The sequence below is a fragment of the Camarhynchus parvulus genome, chromosome 5, assembly GCF_901933205.1.
Source record: "Camarhynchus parvulus chromosome 5, STF_HiC, whole genome shotgun sequence".
Taxonomy (NCBI): Eukaryota; Metazoa; Chordata; class Aves; order Passeriformes; family Thraupidae; genus Camarhynchus; species Camarhynchus parvulus.
The window spans coordinates 9,264,332-9,281,645 of record NC_044575.1 but is presented as its reverse complement, the minus strand read 5'-3'; positions in this window follow the sequence as shown (position 1 = coordinate 9,281,645).

Genomic DNA, 17,314 nt, shown 5'->3' with positions numbered 1-17,314 from the left:
CTCCACTGGGCTCTTCAGGAACTTTTTAGACACACATCTCCCAAGGATGATAGCAAGAAATTTTATTGGTCTTACCTTGTAGGAAGGGGATGGACTGGGATCTCTATAGATCCTTTGAAACTTGACTATCCTCTGGCTGCTGAATTTACTTAGACAAAACATTGCAGACTCTAGTTCCTAAGTAATGAGGTTTCTGCAGGATACACTTTCTTCCCTCCAAGGAATGTAAAACATTATTTCATTCCTATAGTTCTTGATTTATGGAGCCTGAGAGGTTTTGCTAGCTTTGAGAAAGTTTGAATAATACTTTGAGGGATTGCTTAGAATGTGTGACACCAAAAACCCCTTCACACACCATAGACTGAGGTCCTTATGACCCCAAAAATGCTTTAGGAATTACTGTCCCAAGAGATGCAAACACCAGCAGTTTCTGGTCCTTGTTCAGAGCACATGCCATGGTCTCTTACAGCTGAATGATGTGTCTTGCTGCAGTGCCTGGCGTCCAGGATTAAAAAGGACAAACAGTTCAGGCCAGCCAGAATCACAAAATGTCTCAAGTCATCAAAGAATTATGAGTGTTGGAACAAGACTGCAGTGAGATGAACTTTAGCCTAAGACACCTGGTGTGATGTGGGAAAAAAAGGTAAAAAGTTGGGGGAGGATATCTTTTATATTTTTCTCACAGCCTTGGAAAAGGGCAGAATTTTAGTGATTATATGTCTCTATAATTGCACCCAAAGTTAACTGGCATGAGATTTTTAAAGACAAAAGAATCTGGAGAATACTATTAGCTCAGTATTGCTTGAAAATTGCTATTTTTTCCAGAAAGCAGGACATATTGGCCTTGGCAGTCTGTGCTGTGTACTTTCCAACATCAGCTGAGTTTATCAACACTGATAAACTATATTTCATGATTGTACCAAATTGGCTAATTTCATTAAAATCATTACAGCAGAGTCATGTTTGTGGTAGCAGTTACATCACTGCCAATGTGGACGGTCATGGCACAGGCATCACACGTAGCTTCACTTGCACATTGTATTAGTCCAGGGAGCAGTAACAGAGAAATCTTGCCTGATTAACCACCATCCAATGCTACATTTAGTTTCTAAGCCTAATGAAAGCTGCAGCAGTTACAGACACAGAGAGCACATTCCTGGGTCCTGACTTCAGAAGCCATCATTGATGTGGTGTCTGTGCCGAAGCAGGTGCCAGAAAACCAGCAGACAGGTGTGTGCACACACCTTATCTCACCTCAGTGAGATAAGGTTGAGATAAGGTTGTCCCCAGCAGTTCCAGTGCTCATTTGCCTCTAAGCTGCAGTCAAGGTACTGGTGCTGAGCTGGTTCAAAACAGCAAGAGGGAGAGCAGCTGGCAAAGCAGAAGCTCCTGAACTGTGACAATGATATCCCAGTCACCCACAGAACTTGTCAAATAACATCAACAATAGGCTTGAAGTCCTTGCTGTCCTGTCCCAGGTGGATTAGTGACAGGATTACCTGGCCTTTCAAGCGTGTGATTTGTGTTAGAGCTCTGTGTAAAGGTAGCTCACAAGAGGAGATTCCACACTTGTCATATATGAGATTACAAATGCAGAGCCAGCAAAGCTGCTCAGGAGATGCAATCTGAAATCTTGTTTGGGGTTCTTACAGCCCCATCAGAGCCTGGGGAGGGATTCAGGTGCAGCACGGGGCAGGAGCGCTGCAGACAGAGCAGGGAAAGGTCAGGGTCTGTGGCAGTCAACACATAAAATTACACCTTCAATCAGTCATTGCACTTCTCTACTAATTATAGCGGCAGCCTGAGGAGAGGATGCTAAACCACCATGTCCCCTACAGTGCTGGTGAGCTGCAGGGGCAGAGGTGGTTTGGGACAGCTGACCTGGAGGGTCCCTTAAGCCACACTCTCAAGCTTTAAGTGTAAATCATCCCACTCTTCCCATGTGTCCAGTGACTTTGTGGTTTGTAGTTTTGTACTGCAGGGAATTTTCATCAGAGAGCTGAGGTCATGGTAGTGTTATGCTTTGACAAGGTCTAGACCTTTTCTGACTCCCTTTTTGTTACTTTTAAGTTACTCTTTTTCCTCGACCTTGATCCCATTGTTTTCCCTAGCTGCACGCTTTAAATAGGTGATATTCTCCTACAGTGCATAATAATTCATAAAGACACTGGTGCACTGACATCTTGTGTTTTGGTGTTCCTACACCTGTACTATATTTCAGATATTTTTTTTTTCTTCCAAAGGAAAAGCAAAATTCTTATCCCTTTAAACTACTGTATCTGCACAGTAATCTGGGACCAGAGGCTTTTCATGACTTAATTAGCCTGTCTGCCTCATCTGAGGGTGAATATGTGACACTGGACAGAACAAAAGGGCTTTTACAAAATACACTTTGAATGTGGTCAGGGAGAGGCAGGAGACCATGCTATGACAAATTCTTCCTCCACAAACCCCTCGGCTACAAAACCTCCTGGTGGGGAAAGCAGATGCCAAACTCTTGGATATTGCAGATTGCCTCCGGGTTTTCTGCACATACGTTGGTAACATTGAGTCTAATATTTCACACAAAATCACACTCTCCTTGTTTACCATCTTTGCTGTGAAATGCTGTCAAGTTCTGCTCTTCCCCCGCATATCGTTTCCTAACTCAATCCCTGACCTGCTCAGTGACTTCAGATTCTGGAATAACTTTGGCAAGTTTGGATCATTCACTCGTGACTTCTCTCCATTATCTCTTTCTCAGACTAAACAATTACAGCTCTGTCAATCACCCTCTGGATATGAGTTCCCTTATGCTCACCCCTCTCCAACTCCATGATGATGTGACCTTGGCTATCCACAATCTCCAGGGAAACCTGGAGCTTGCAAATAATGATGGGTTTGGATAATCACTGCTGGCAGCTTGGCAGAGTTCGAGTCTCCACTTGCTGCACTTCCAATTAGCTGTAGTGCTGGTGAGCTTAACCTTTGATCTGCTGAGGTCTGCACCAGATATATAGGCTGCTCCTTTTTTGCCTGAAACCATGCTGCTCTTACTTTTTTGGGCCCTCAGGACCCTGAACTATGTTAGAAAAATGTTTCTGGGGATTTTTGATGTCTGTTTGCTGTCAGGCATGAGGAGAAAAGGGCAGAGCACCACACTGGACTCTGCTTGCCACGCTGACACTGACAAAGACTTCTACTTTTAAGATTCATTCCCACTCTGGGCTGTGTCAGATATTTGATATCTTTGGGATTAAACAGGCAGAAATGGTGTCTCGGCTGCAGAAAAGCCTACAGAGGCAGCTGACAGCCTCCATTTTCTTTTCCAGGCTCAGCTGGATGCAACCAGAGAGATGCTGGGAAAGGAGAAAAGAAGGGGTATAAGGGAAAGGATGGACTAGGGTTAACTGCTCCCGTTACCCACACCAGTGAGCTGTGTTGCTCTCACTGTTTGCTTCCCTGTCTCTTGCCCTGAGATGTCTAGACAATAATAATCCAATTTGTGGACCTGCCCAAGCCACTCTGAGTGCAGCAGTGCTTCTCTGAGATGAGTACCAGGGCATAAACACCCCACATTATGTGGGGGACCCAGCAAAAGAACTGGAGCTTCTTCCCACAAGGAAACAGGAAAGAGAAGGTCAGGATTTCTAAGGAGAGTTTTCTGCCATTCCAGGTCTGCAGGGATGTGGAGCAGTGGTGGGATACAGGGTTTGTGGCAGGAGCCAAGGGCTGTATGCTGTCAGTCCACTCCCCTGGCAGGGATTATGTCCCTCTTCCAGAGACCAGCATCCTTCTGTCCCACAGAGAATGGCTGCAGGACCTGGCTTTAGGCTTTCGCTGCTCACTCGGCCCTAGCAGGGTGCTTTACTGGAAACGTGCCATGTTGGCTTCTTGCTCCCAGCACGTTCCCCTCAGGATGGTTTTGTTCTGCAGCACACAGAGCCGAGCTGGGCTGGAGGAAGCTTTGCAGGCAGTGAAGTAGTAGCATACGATCACCTTCCTTTTCCTAAGCATCTCCAGTTTTTGGCTCTCTCTGGTCTTGCTGTCCCCCCCCAAGCCACAGCAGCAGGAGAGCAGCAGGAGAGGTTCTGAGAGGGTAATGGGCCAAAAATATTCAGCCTTTTGCAGGAATGGCCCCTTTCTCTGCCTAATTCCACCCTCATCACCAAACCCATTCCTATAAGCACCGTTTTTTTTTTTTAATAGATCATTTCCCCCTTTGCATACTAAAGAGAGGATCAAGAAAGAAGCACTTTGCATATGAAAGATGGGAAACACCTACCGAGTGAATGGAGCTGTCTGATGCCTGACTCAAACTACAACTTCTCCTGTTGCCAGAGGAATCTCAAGGGGGAATAAAAACAAGTAGAAAAATGGCGAAAGTCTGTATCTTGCCTAGAACCAGAGCCCTTTTTCATCAAGAATCTTTGCTCAATTAGACATTAAGTGCCACAAAATTACATTCAGGGAAAAAAAAAGCTAGTTTGTTTCTCTTTCCCCTTTTTTTACTTCCTCCAGCAGAGTTTTGTTTGCATATCAGCTGTACAAGTGTTCCCCAATGAAAAAGAAATATGAATTCTTTCTGGATTAAATCCATGTGCTATAGGTCAGCTTCCATCTAGACTAATAGCTTTTTCCTGGAGAGCTGTAAATGACTTTTTAATAATGTACTTTTATAATGGAATTTAAATTTCTCTTTGAAAATACCACCAGCAAAACTGCAGTGGAGCTCTTGAGAAAAAGAGCTTTTTTCCTTGTATTTTCTAAGCCGATAAGAACGCCCTTTCCCTGGGATTAGGGAAGGGTTCATTGAGTTTCACTGTCACCTCGTTATCTCGCTCCCTGTCTCCCTGACAGGGAGAGACAGGCATTCCTGAGCAATCCATCTCCTCCTCTGGCTGCGGCAAATCCTTGTGCACTGAACAATTCCTGCGGAGTTCTTTTGTTTTGCTTTTTCAGTCTAGCAGCAGGATCGTGCATACCCTTGAGAAGACCTACAGTTTTTTTGTTAGTGAGACTCCTGAGTATGTTAAATCATCATGAAAAATTAATGAGACTGCAAAACTCTGCTTCCCACGTAGTCTGCCAGGAAAAGTTTAGTTTTGTAAACCTTTCCATTGACTCGTGCAAACAGCCTTACCTTTACACCAGGCAGCTGCTGCTGCTGCTGTGGGTACAGGTGTTTGTGCTGGGATAGAGCCAGAGACAGAGGGCTCCAGGTTCCCACCCAGCCTTCAGTGCCAGAACAGCTCTGTCTGCACTGGGAAAATCATATTTGCCAAGCTTTGTTTTGAAGGAAAAAAAAGTGAAATGAAAAGGGAAAGGAGAAGAAAATCCCCACCTTAGTGTCCCAGGCTGAAAGAGGCCTGGGGGAAAGTGGTATTTTCTGACAACTGTGTTTTTTTGCTGATGCGGTGAGCATTGATGATGAAGAGCCGTGGCTAGGGCAGAAGGTGGAGACCACAGAGCTAAGACTGAGTGAGCAGCATGGGTGAAATTCGAAATGCATCTGTGTCAGGTGGCTTAACTCTCTGTATCTTACCTCTTGCAGGCTGCACTGTTCATTTCAAGACCTGTCTGAATAGCCAAGGAGTACTCAGGCAAGCAATGAAAATGGCTCCAGCGACAGCTTTGCCCCCATTGAATGAGCAAGGTCTAAACCAGTGCTAGACTGTGTGAGGGTCGCAGGAGACTGAGACCCCCAGGCACGGCAGCCTCTGGCCAGGGACATCAGAGCTGTCTGACGAGCAGTGAGTGCCCTGTCAGTGCTCCTGGGCGGGTGGGGCTCCCTCAGCGTGAATATCCTGTGCCAGACACAAGTGGAACCCTTGGGCTTTCAGAAAGGATTTGTGTGCTGCTGACCTCGGCGTGTGCTCTGTCAAGCAGAATCTGAAGAGCTTAGGTCTTCAGATTGCCCTGGTCTAACAAATGGCAATGTACTTGTGAATATGGGATGACTCCTTGCCCATGATTATGGGCTTGTTGATGTTTCCAGAAAATGTTGATGATTGTGGCTGCTAACCTGGCTTAAGACACCAGGTAAGGGAGCATGTGGCACAGGGGGATGAGGGATGTGGGGGTTTATGGAGGAGATCTTTGGACTGAAACCTATGTTTGCCCAGAGCTGATTGCAATAAGGCTCTGTCTGAAACACGCTGAGCTTCCCAACAATAGCTCTCCGTTGCTGCAGAAGGGAGAGCACACCATGTTGCAGGATCGAAACCTGCCCGCGAGGCCAAACCAGGAAGCCCCCCTGGCACGAATAGCTATGCGTGGTGTTCCTGGCCCCAGGGCAGGAGCAACCAGGACCACGGCTGGGCAGCACACGCCGCCAGAGCCCGAATCGCGGGTGGGCAGCTGGGCAGGCTGCGAGGGATTCTGTCTGCACCCCCGGTGGGAGGATGGGACACACCTCGGCAGGACTGAGGGGCCCTGGTCCCAGGAAAACCCAGTGGCGCTGACCACTTCCACACACAGCCCTGCCGGTGGTGGCGGCAGGGCTGCAGTTCCCACCCGCCGGGGCACCGGCTCCGCGCCCCTGTCCCGATCTCGCAGCTCCTACCTGGGCGAGGCGGGGTCGCGACCGCGGCGCGTCCCCTCGGGCCGCGGCTCCCCGGGCGGCGGGGCGGGTGCGGCCTCCATGGCCGGCGGCGGCGGGCGCTGTCCGTGCCCGCGGTGCTGAACACTCCGGAGCGGTGGTGGTGGTAGCGCCCCGGCGCGTCCCGGCTCTGCCCAGCTCGGCTCGACTCGACTCGGTGCGGCGCGGCTCTGCCCGATTCGGCGCCCCTCTACCTGGCTCAGCTCGGCTTTGCCCGGCTCGGCTCGGCTAGGCTCGACTCGCCTCGGCGCGGCTCGGCTCGGCTTGGCGCGGCTCGGCTTTTGCCCGGCTGGGCTCTGCCCGGCTTGGCGCGGCGCTTGCGCGGCCGCGGAGGCGGGCCCGGCGCGGGGGGGGGGGCGGGGGGGGGGCACGGGGGCGCAGCCGCCGGCGCCAGGAGAGCTGCGGGGGGAACTGTAACCCCCGGGCCAGCCTGGCTGTCGGGGATGGGGCTGAGCTTAAGGGTGCGGAACAGGAGCTCGGGGCACCGGGCATCCTTTGGGCGAAAATATTCCCTCAGCCCTGCAGTTGTGTTCCTGCTTGGCCCGGGCTGGGAATGCTCCCAGAAGTGCTCCTGGCCCTGTGTGGCAGGTGCAGGGCAGCGTTTTGAATTGTTGGCTTTTACAAGCATTAAATAGGTAAATGATCTTTTGAAATAGATGGTAGGTTTGAAACAACTGATTTGAAAGCATGGAGAACACAAGGAGGTCAGGCATGTCCACCTCCTTGCAGGATCCTTCAGTCCTTGTCTATCCATACTATGACATTGCTCTGAGCTGGGTGGTAGCCACATGTGTCTCCTTGTGCATGGGGCTAGCTTCCTACAGAGCTGGTGGAAGGTGGCTGCTCCTTCTGTAGCTGCTCTCATGCCAATAACCATACCAATGACTCATGTAGGAAGGGACTGGGGCTTTGTCGTGGCTGTGTGTATGGCCATGGGAGTGACAGTGACCTTCTCTGCCTTGTCTTCATCCTTTGTGTGGCTGTGGGAATGGCTGTGACCTTCTCCTTCCTCGTAACCATGTCTGTGGACCTCACAGTGGCAGTGACCTCTTTCTTATGAGGGTGGCATCCTTTTTGCTTCACACATACAGAACAGCTGAAGCAAAAAGGGAAAGTATTAGAGTGGAGAGTATCCTATAACTTCCACTAATCCTCTAGCTGCTTAGAGTAAGCCCTTCCTGCCTTAATGACTTAAATGCCCGAGGCAGTTTAAAGAACAAAAAGCTTTTCCTAATGCCAGGGTGGGTGACTCTCCCACCAAAGGCTGACACCTCTCTGAACCCAGCAGGAGGGATTTTTGAGGACAGGCTGCGGGCAGCGCCGCTGGCCCAGCATGGTGCTCTCTTCTGGGAAGGGCCGCAGGGAAAAGCCTGCTCTTCTGAGCCTAGCCACAGAAATGTCACTTGCCTGGTAGGATCAGATCCACTGTGAGGAGCAGCTCCAGAGCAGCTTGTATTGGTGTGGCCCAGCAGGAAAGACTGAAACCTGGTATCTGCTGAAAAGATTAGCTAGCATTAATGTGGTGACAAGGACATAGGTGATATTTCCTTTTCATTCTTCCCGATGCTAAATAAAAATTCTTGCAACAGTAATGATATTAATAGAGAGATGGGAGCTGCAAGGATGGTGGGAATTAGCTGGATTGCAAACATCCCACTGCTTCTGACAGACAGGCATATCTTACAGCTTTAGTTTGGCTCAGCCCGAGGTGTGAACTCCTTGTCTGGTAAGTGGGGGTGATCACGCTTCCCCACTCCCACAGCTTGGCAGGTTTCCTCTGTACTGCTGCAAGGTATTCAACACATGGATTAATTATTTTTCATTGCCCTTAGCCAGGGGCTATAGCAGGGCTTGTGCTCCCTGCTGGCTGCAAAGCACTGCCCCAGGCAGCAGCAGTGTTGCCCATGTCCCTCCTGGGGCTGCTGCTGCTGCACTGCCAGGGCTGGCGGGACCGGCTGTGGTGGCCAAGTCCGGGAATCCAGGAGTCCCTTATTTCAAACCTGCTTGGCTCCTACCCCTGCAGTGCAGCAGAGGAGGAGCTGCCTCTCCCATCAGCCAGAAGCTGATGCTCTCCTTAATGTGTTGTGTCATTTGGAATATTGCCACTCTGTGACCTCCCTGTGCTTGGCCAGCTTGAGACTGGTGGGGCAGATCTCAGTGTCATTCTAGAGGAGGCATGTGCTGATCCCAAGATTTCCTCTCCTTACAGAAACAACCTAAGGGTGAGCAGGAAGGACACATAAATGGGGTTCCCAAATTATTTTAGGAACTAGGAACATAAATGCTTCCCACAAGACAATTCCATCAAGATATGAACATCCTTCATCCAGAGGAACTCTTTCTTTCACAGTGCCTGGCAAACCATGATGGGTAAGTCAGCAGGATGGAGGCCAAGTGGTCTGGAGCAGTCTCTTTGGATTGGGATGCATCCTTGCCTCTTTTTCTGCAGGCAACGCTACTCCGAATCTCAGGCAAACTGTGCTCAAAGCTGACAGCTTGAAGTGGTGACACCACCATGGTGTTTTGCACAGTGCGAAAACACTCACGTCATGAGTTTCATGGACACCCAAGCCCTTGAAGTCATCATGACCAAAGCAAGGCTGGGGATCATTGCGCAGCTGCCTCGGATTGCAGCAGACTGCTGGTTTCCAGGCAATGTGCAATGGCTCATGGATCTGCAGCCAGCTTATGAACCCTCGTTTGTCACTGCTCACTGGAGCAATGAAATAGCCAGGGTATTTCTGCTGCTTGAAGCCAGTGACAGTGTGCCAGACACCTCCCGTGCTGGAAGATTTCCATGGGTACAGCAGCAGTCCTGGCTGTTCCTGCTGCATAAACCTCCCATTTTCTCAGCCACTGAAATTGCTTCCTTAGCCAGAGAACAGCTCTCTGGCAGGAGCAGCACTGCATTAGCCAACTGAGCCCCAGTCATTTCACTGTGCAGAGCTTATTTTACAGGTGAATGTACCTGCCCACCTCCTGAAACTTCAGGAGGGATTAATTTAGAGATATAAAGTACTTTAGTCATGGTTTCAGTGCCAGGACCTGAGACAGAGCTGTTTGTCTGAATGTTTACATTTTACACCAAAGCCATTGGTGCTGGGTGCCTGAAGAGAAAGGCCCAGATGGATGCTGGGTCTCCTCTACACAGCCAATTTGATTTGCTGCTGTCCCAGCAGCACAGCACAAGCAATGTCAGTGTGCACAGAAGGATGTGTCTCTGCAGGTGTTTGCACTCCACAGAGCCCACCTTTTTCCTCCTTGCTACTGGTCCATTATGGCCTTTTCCTTGTTCGTAGGTGCAACAAAATTTTGAGTTCTTAGGAGTATAACTACCCAAAAGAATAAGATTTAGTGCCTATTTGTTCAGTGCTGTTTGTGACCACCCTGTACTGGGATGGACTTGGAGGAACAATCACCTTCCAAAATCTGTGCAGTTGTCTGTGTTAATAAGAAGCATCTTCCCCAGTATACACCATTTTAAGGCATGAAGTTGAAAAGGGCTCAGGAATTAGGCTCACAGGTCGTTTTTAGTTGTCAGTCATCATTTCTGCCCAGGGTGTGTGCTGGAGCATGGCCCACATGCTGCACACAGAGGAGAGATCTATGCGGGGCCATTCTCTCTTTCTCAGGCTTCTGCAAGGCTCCTGCAGTGCTGGAAAGCTCTGAATAGTTGTTGACCCAGTACCAGGGGTGAGAAGGTTGCAGGCACATGGCAGTTATGTTTCTGGGCACTGGTACATTGCAAACTGAAGCAAATAAGAGATGTGCTGAATTTGCAGTGTGTTTGAAGGGGCAGAAGGCCCATGGAGACCCAATTCCACTTTGTCTTGGCAGGGGAAGTCTCACTGTGGCAATACTGTCCCATTTTTCCTGGTGCTGTGTGCTGGGAGCGGAGCCACATTCGCTCTGAAGCCGCCCATATGTTCACACCATTTCCAAGCGTGACTGACAGTGAGCCAGTTCCCTCCAAGCATCCTGAGATATCCCAGACTAATTCATCCTTTGTACATAAATATTCTTCCTGTGACATTTGGGACATAAATTCTCAGCCTAGGGAAGGCCAGAGAAGGCACTGGGATATGTGACATGCCTTGACTAACTGCCTGTTACAATACCTTCACAGCCTAAACAAGGTCCCAATGGCACCAGGGCCAGTGTGTCAGTGTCATCCAAAGATGGCCCAGTTGGCATTTTGCCGAGGAAATTGGCCAAAACAGCTCATTTCAGGAGGATCAGAGACTTGGGGGGATGAAAACCAGTTCTTTTGGCTCAAGAGCAGATATATGAGCAGAGTGGAAAGCTTACACTTCTCATATTTGTTGAAATGTTTCTGCTTTTTTTTATTGGTTAGTAACCGAGCTTCAGAAATGCTCCAAGTATTTCATCTGGTGCTTCCAGAAAAATGCATCTTTAAATGTTTGTTCCAAGCCTTTCTTATAAAAAAGTTTCAATAACAACAGGGCAAAAGAACAGTGTTTTGAATCAATTCCTTCTGAAAGTACTGAAGGGAACCAAATATTCTAGGGAGAAAGGAAATGGAACTTTTCCTTTTTACTAACCCAGTTCTGAACCCTAATTATATTGTAGCCCACCCTAATCCCATGTGTTTGGACTGCATAGTGTCTCTAGGCCTGGGCAACCCCTCAGCCTTTTCTGCAGAGATCAAGTCAGAAGGGCCAACAAAATATACACATTCCCAAAGGAGAATCACCTGGTTCAGGATCTCACTCAGGGACCCAAAATGGTTGCCCAGAGAAAGGTATCACCCTCTTGAATTATGATTTCCATCCTGTTGGAGCAGGGATTATTTGCACTTTCAAAAGTTTTCTGCCACTTGAGTGAAGTGCTCGGCAGCCAAGCACAGCCCAGCAAGTCTGCAAGTGCTTCATGTGATACCTAAGATTTTTAGCTTTTTATATTTGTAATATATTTGTAGCTTTGTAGATTGCTAAAGCATGGCTGTAGCTTCTAGTAGTTTTCCTCTCTTTCTTCCCTACATTTAGGAACAATAGGATAACTTTATAAACCTAAATATTGTGTAGTCTTATTTCAAGAAGAGAACAAACTACAAGGATGTTCTGTTTTCCAACCAGAATCTGGGCCAGACATAATAAAAGTGGGGCAAAAGAAAGCTCTGGACTGCTTCCAGTGGACACCCCAGGAATTATTACCTAATCAACTAACCTTTTAAGTGGACAGTATATGATAAGTATACTAATTGATTAACCTTATAAAAATTGTAGAATTACTATACCACGTATGATTTCTGCCATATAGTGTACTTGCAAGCTTTCAAGTAAAGATTTGCTTTTATATTCACTCTAACATTATTGGAAAGATCTATTCTATTTTCCAGGTACCTCCACCCCTTCCCTTCACCCAAGTACTAATTATTGTTGAACCAGTCCTTTAATATTTAATTGCCACCTTGACTCCCCTTTTCATCTCCTCCCTTCCCAGGTGCCTCTGAGCCTTGTGCAGGCTGTTCCTTCCTGTGTTTGTGCTCCCAATCAGCTGCACACCTTGACCCTCTGCACAAGCAGAGCCAGTCTTCCTGCTGAGCCCAGTCAGAATCCATGCAGCATCCCTGTGAAGTGGCACCGCTGGAGCCCACGGAGATTCTTCAGTCCAGCTCAAACCCTGGAGCCAAGGTTGGTCTCTGGAGCTTGCTTTTGAGTTCTGCTGGCAAAGGGAAATGAGATGGTTTGTTAGGTTTTAATGGAGTTTGGCTGGGATGAGAGGCACCGAATTTGCCACTTTTTTCTTCTTGCATCGGTCTCAAAGTGGGTCACTATCATTCAAAGCAGCCATATGTGTAATAATGGTGACTTTTTGGAGTTCACAAAGGGCATGTGACCACGTCAAGAGCAAGCTGGCTCCTGGCTGCTCATTTGCAGCTTTTGAGCCCAGGCCACTGGGCTGTCCGTGTCCTCCTAGATCTGGGCTGAAGCCACGGGCTGGAATGGGGAACCTCCCTGGGCCCCTGCTGATGACAGGGCAAACAAGTTGCTGTCTGCAGCGTTCCATGCTTTCCCCAAGGACTACATTTCCATAAAAGATGAAAAAACCTGCCTGACTGGCTGTCCCGGCTACTTTCCACATCCTCACACCCTCCCAAGGCTGGGTCCTATGTCCTACATCTGAAGGCTGGGTAGTGAACAAGGTCAGCAACCCTGTATTTGTCCCTGCTGAGAGTGTCTGCAAGTGAGAAAAACTTAAGTGGACAGATTAATTTTTCATTTGCTCAGCCTATGACCACTTCAAAGGTCTTATACTGGAATGACAAGTTTTCAGGAGCAGAAAATATTGGGAGAGCTGACAAGATCATGGGTTTTTCAAGGTGGCATTAAACACAGGTATGCACAGAACTCACCCACAGGACTTGAGGCAGGACCTTGCAGGCTGCAATGATGCACAGGGAAGGGGAAAAGAGGGCATGTCTTGTTCCAAATGGGAAGAGGGCTGCTCTGCACATCCTGAGATGTTTCTGTGCTGTGCCATGATTGGTATCCCTGTGGAAGTACCAACAGGCAGCTATGATCCTTAATGTTTTAAGCAGGACCAAGCTGCCATTACATCCTTTAACTGTCTTTGATAGTTTTAATTTTGATCCATTTCAAAACAAATGTCTCAGCAGCTCTTTGATTCCCATGAGTCTCTCCAGCTAAAGCCCATTTAAGGTTCCTGCCTGGTCCCTCTTCCCAGTCTAGGGAATATGCTGACCTTTCTCCTGGCTGGAGGAAACACCTCAACCCTTTTTTAATCCTGCAGTGCAGCTGCTTGAAGGACCAGAGCTGGGGGAGGCAAGGGAGGCAAGAGGAATTGCCTTATTGTGTGTTTGGTAGGAAGTATGCCTCCAGGCCTCCCGGAGCTCTTCTTTGATACACTGTGTTCCCATCCCTCCCTCTATCCAAGGCCTGGAGAAGGATTGCTAGTTCAGCTCAGGAGCCTCGGGCAGCACATCGCTGTACACAGCTGTGCCTTGAGACTCGGCCCTGTGCCTTAATCTGCAGTCCTGACACAAAATATAGAAACAGCTTCCCACAGCATCCAGACTTCAGCTCCTTCAGTGGGCTTTTGGCAGCTGCCTCCCAGATCCTCCCAGCAGTTCCCTAGTGCCATCTGTTGACTCGATAGCGGTCATGCAAAAAATGGAGAGGAGCCAGGATAAGGCTGGGTGAAGTGCACTTGGGAAAAGTGGCAGCATGGGACTGAGTGGCTCTGGAGGAGTCTCACGGAGTGCAGAAGGAAAAGGAGAGAGAATTTCAAGCTGAAGCAGTTCCTGCTGGTGGAAGGGCTGATGAAGGGATGCCACGAATGCTTCTCAGGGCAGGCAAGTTTGCATTTTTTGAAGAGTCAGATTCTTTCCTTCAGTCTTTGTGTAAGGCAGAGAGACAAGAGTCTTACCGATAAAATATGGGGCAAAATTTGTGCCAGATGCTGAGTGCTGTCCTGGAGCAGGGAGATGGCAGACTCCTGTCAGGGATGGTTCTTTGTGCCAAAACTGAAAGGCCTTGCAGCACACAATTAGAGAAAGGGACTATTTCACTGTCACAAGCACAAAATGGAGAGGTCATTGCCCTACTTTCCTTCCTTGGCCCCAGAAAAATCTCCAGCAAACTTTGGCCCGAGTGGAGAGTGAGGGCTCCAAGTAGGCAGCTGGAGGCTGTGCTCAAGGACAGTCAGCTGAGCCCCGGTGCAACGCAGCCACAGCAAGGCAATGCAGAAAAGACCCCTTTATATCCTCTTGGTTCCTCTAGCTTCCAGGCTTTCCTGAAGGAAGCTGCTGTCCGCCCCAGGGACTGCTCCTTCAGGGGCAGCCTGAGTTTAGCAAGAGCTGACAGATCCATGAAGCAGAAACCACAGAGCCAACCTGGGTACACTTCATGCGCCCACTGTGCTGAGCAGTTTCAGAAATGGCACCAGCCAGAGCACAAGAGAGCCCAGAATTAGACCATCCCAGCAGGTCTTCTGGGATTTTAAAGAATAAAAAGATTAACTCTAGGTGTGGTGTACAAATTGCTGAGTGAGTAATGAGGCTGGTTTCTCCAGATGTCCTTCCTGTTGCACATGGATTCAGGATACACTTGCTGTCTGAAGTACTCTGTCAAGCTGCTGCACGTGGGAAGCGCTGCCACCAATGGCTGGAGAGAGTAGGATTGGTGTCCTGCAGCCACCCAGGTGGGAGTGTTGGTGTGAACAGGATTCAGCGTGTCCTGAAGTCCTGCAGGACTCCCAAAATGTCATGCATCCAGCACACCCCGCTCACTAGAGCAGGAGGATAGGAACCTTCTCTGGCTCCTCTCCTTCCCAAAAGCAAACCTCTGGGTATTGGAATCCCTGGTACCTGGATGATGGTCCAGAAGGATTGCCCCTAGCTTGACGTAGGTCACAGACCTCATTGGAAGGCAGTGCCAGTTTTGGGATTGACACTGCACTTTAGAGAAAATCATGGGTTTTGATGGCTTTTTACTGGGGACAGCTGTGGTGTTACTGCAGCCCTTTCTGGCCACAGTGCTGGGAATAATTAAATGTACATGCATATTCATAATCCTATAAATCTTGGCACATTCATGGGGTTCTGTTTTCTCCTCTGACTGTCCCAAGGGCACCGGCAGGTCCCCAAACCAGCCTGCTTTGCCCCAGTGCTGCAGCTGCAGCTGCAGAAGCTGCTTCCTTGACTGGGCCCTTTTGCCCATGGGTTTCTGTGTCTGCAGTGTTCACTGAGGATTCCCATTGATCTCAGATGATGATGCAGAAGTAGGTGCCTGTCATTTGTACTACTCAGACATGGTAAAGGACAGCTGAGACATGTCAGCTCTTTGTATTGAGGTCAGGAGCAGCTGAGACTGCCCTGGAGGGAAATGCAGCTCTCCAGCGACATGAGCAAAGGCAAAGGTATTTTAGGGATCTTCACCCCTGTTCATGGCACTGCTCATTGCTGGAAGAGCTTGGTCACATGGCCAGGAATGGCAGGGACATAGGATGCCATGGCTGTGAGGTCTGGGGAAGTCTGGAGAAACTCCTTGTGAGCAGTTGGCTTAAGCCGTGATAATTTGAGCATGACATGGGCAGCACAATAGACCCAGCTGCATGTGGTGTTCACCCAGCACTGTACATAGAACCCAGGCTTGGAGTTTGGGGTAATGTTTCTGTTTTAACCTGAACCTCAGCATCAACATAGTGTGCAGTGTCCTTGAGGCAAGAGACACGACCACCACACAAAGAAGATAATGCATAGGATAATGCACTGGAGTCCCTCACCCCAAAAGACCACACAAGGACTTGCACTTGCTTCCTTCAGGGTGACCTTTCAGCTGTCACTTTGTTTTCTTCCCTTTCCTGGCTGCCAGCAGTCACAGGGAGCAAATGAGCCATACTGCACTGCAGGAGGGGCGCTGGGGGGGCACATTTTTGGTGCTGGGGTTTACATCCCTCGTCAGGGCAGGTTGTGATGGCTGGTCAGGACAAGGTGCCTCTCGGGAGGCAGATAACAAACAGAAACGCAGGCAGTGCTGGATGGTGCCTGTGCTGGTGAGGGCTTCAGTGTTTCCATGAACACTGACTCCCTGACTCAACCCAGTCCTGGGTGACCTTGTCCCTGTGGCCTCCAGCCCAGCTAAATGGGATATCACTCTGCCCTCAAAAGAAAGTGTGCCAGCTTGGAAAACCAAGGCAGTGCCATCCCCACAGCTCCCCTCCATTCCCAGGTCAAGGTAAAGCTCCACATGACTCTGCATCTCCTGCACAGCTGTGTCCACTACAAATGTCTTGACAGACACTTGGGCTCCAGCAAAGCTCTTTTTCCCGATTTTCTGCCCACAGCTGAGTCTTCATTTCCTTCATCAAGCCTGAATCCAGAAGCACTACCTTGGAAATGGTTTCAATTTCCCTTCATCATTGAGTACCTACTAATTAATATAGGTCAGTCTGTCCCTCCAAGAGCTTTTACTAAGCTGTGCTTCCAGCTCCTTAGTGCCTTAGCCATGATGTCCAAGTCATGTGCAAAGAAGGGACCAGATTCTGAGTTCTGCAAAGTCTTTGGCAGATTTCCCTTCAACTACTGCAGGTTTCAGGTCAGTTTTCTTGGATTTTGTGAGGAGTTTAACTGCTTAAAGGTCTTAGAGTGGACAGTGGGCAGCAGTGGACCAGCTTGGTTTTTTTAACATATGAACATAGAAGGGCCCACATTAAGGGGGGGCTGTGCATCAATCCTTGGGCAACAAAACATTCCCTGGTGTACTTCCATCTCCTGTTTGTCTCACACTTGATCTGTGTCCCTCAGGATGGAGGGAGAGGGCAGCCAGTCTGTGCTGAGGGAGAATGTAGCACATGGTCAGGACACATGGCTGAGGTTTGTTCAGCCTGGAGGAGACTCATTGGGGTCTGCAGCTTCCTCACAAAGGGGCAGTGGGGGGGCATCTCTGATCTCTGATCTCTGTGACCAGGAGCAGGAGCCAAGGGAACAGCTGGAGCTGTGTAATGGGAGGGTTAGGCTGGATATCAGGAAAAGGTTCTTTCTCCCAGAGGGTGGTCAGGCACTGACCAGGCTCCCCGGGGAGTGAGCACAGCCCCAAAGCCGCCAGAGCTCAAGGAGGGTTTGAACAATGCTCTCAAACACAGGGTGGGATTGTTGTGGTGTCTGGGCAGAGGCAGGAGTTGGGCTGGATGATCCTGTGGGTTCCTTCCAGCCCAGGATATCCTATGGTGAGGTAAGGGTTCATGTGGTGA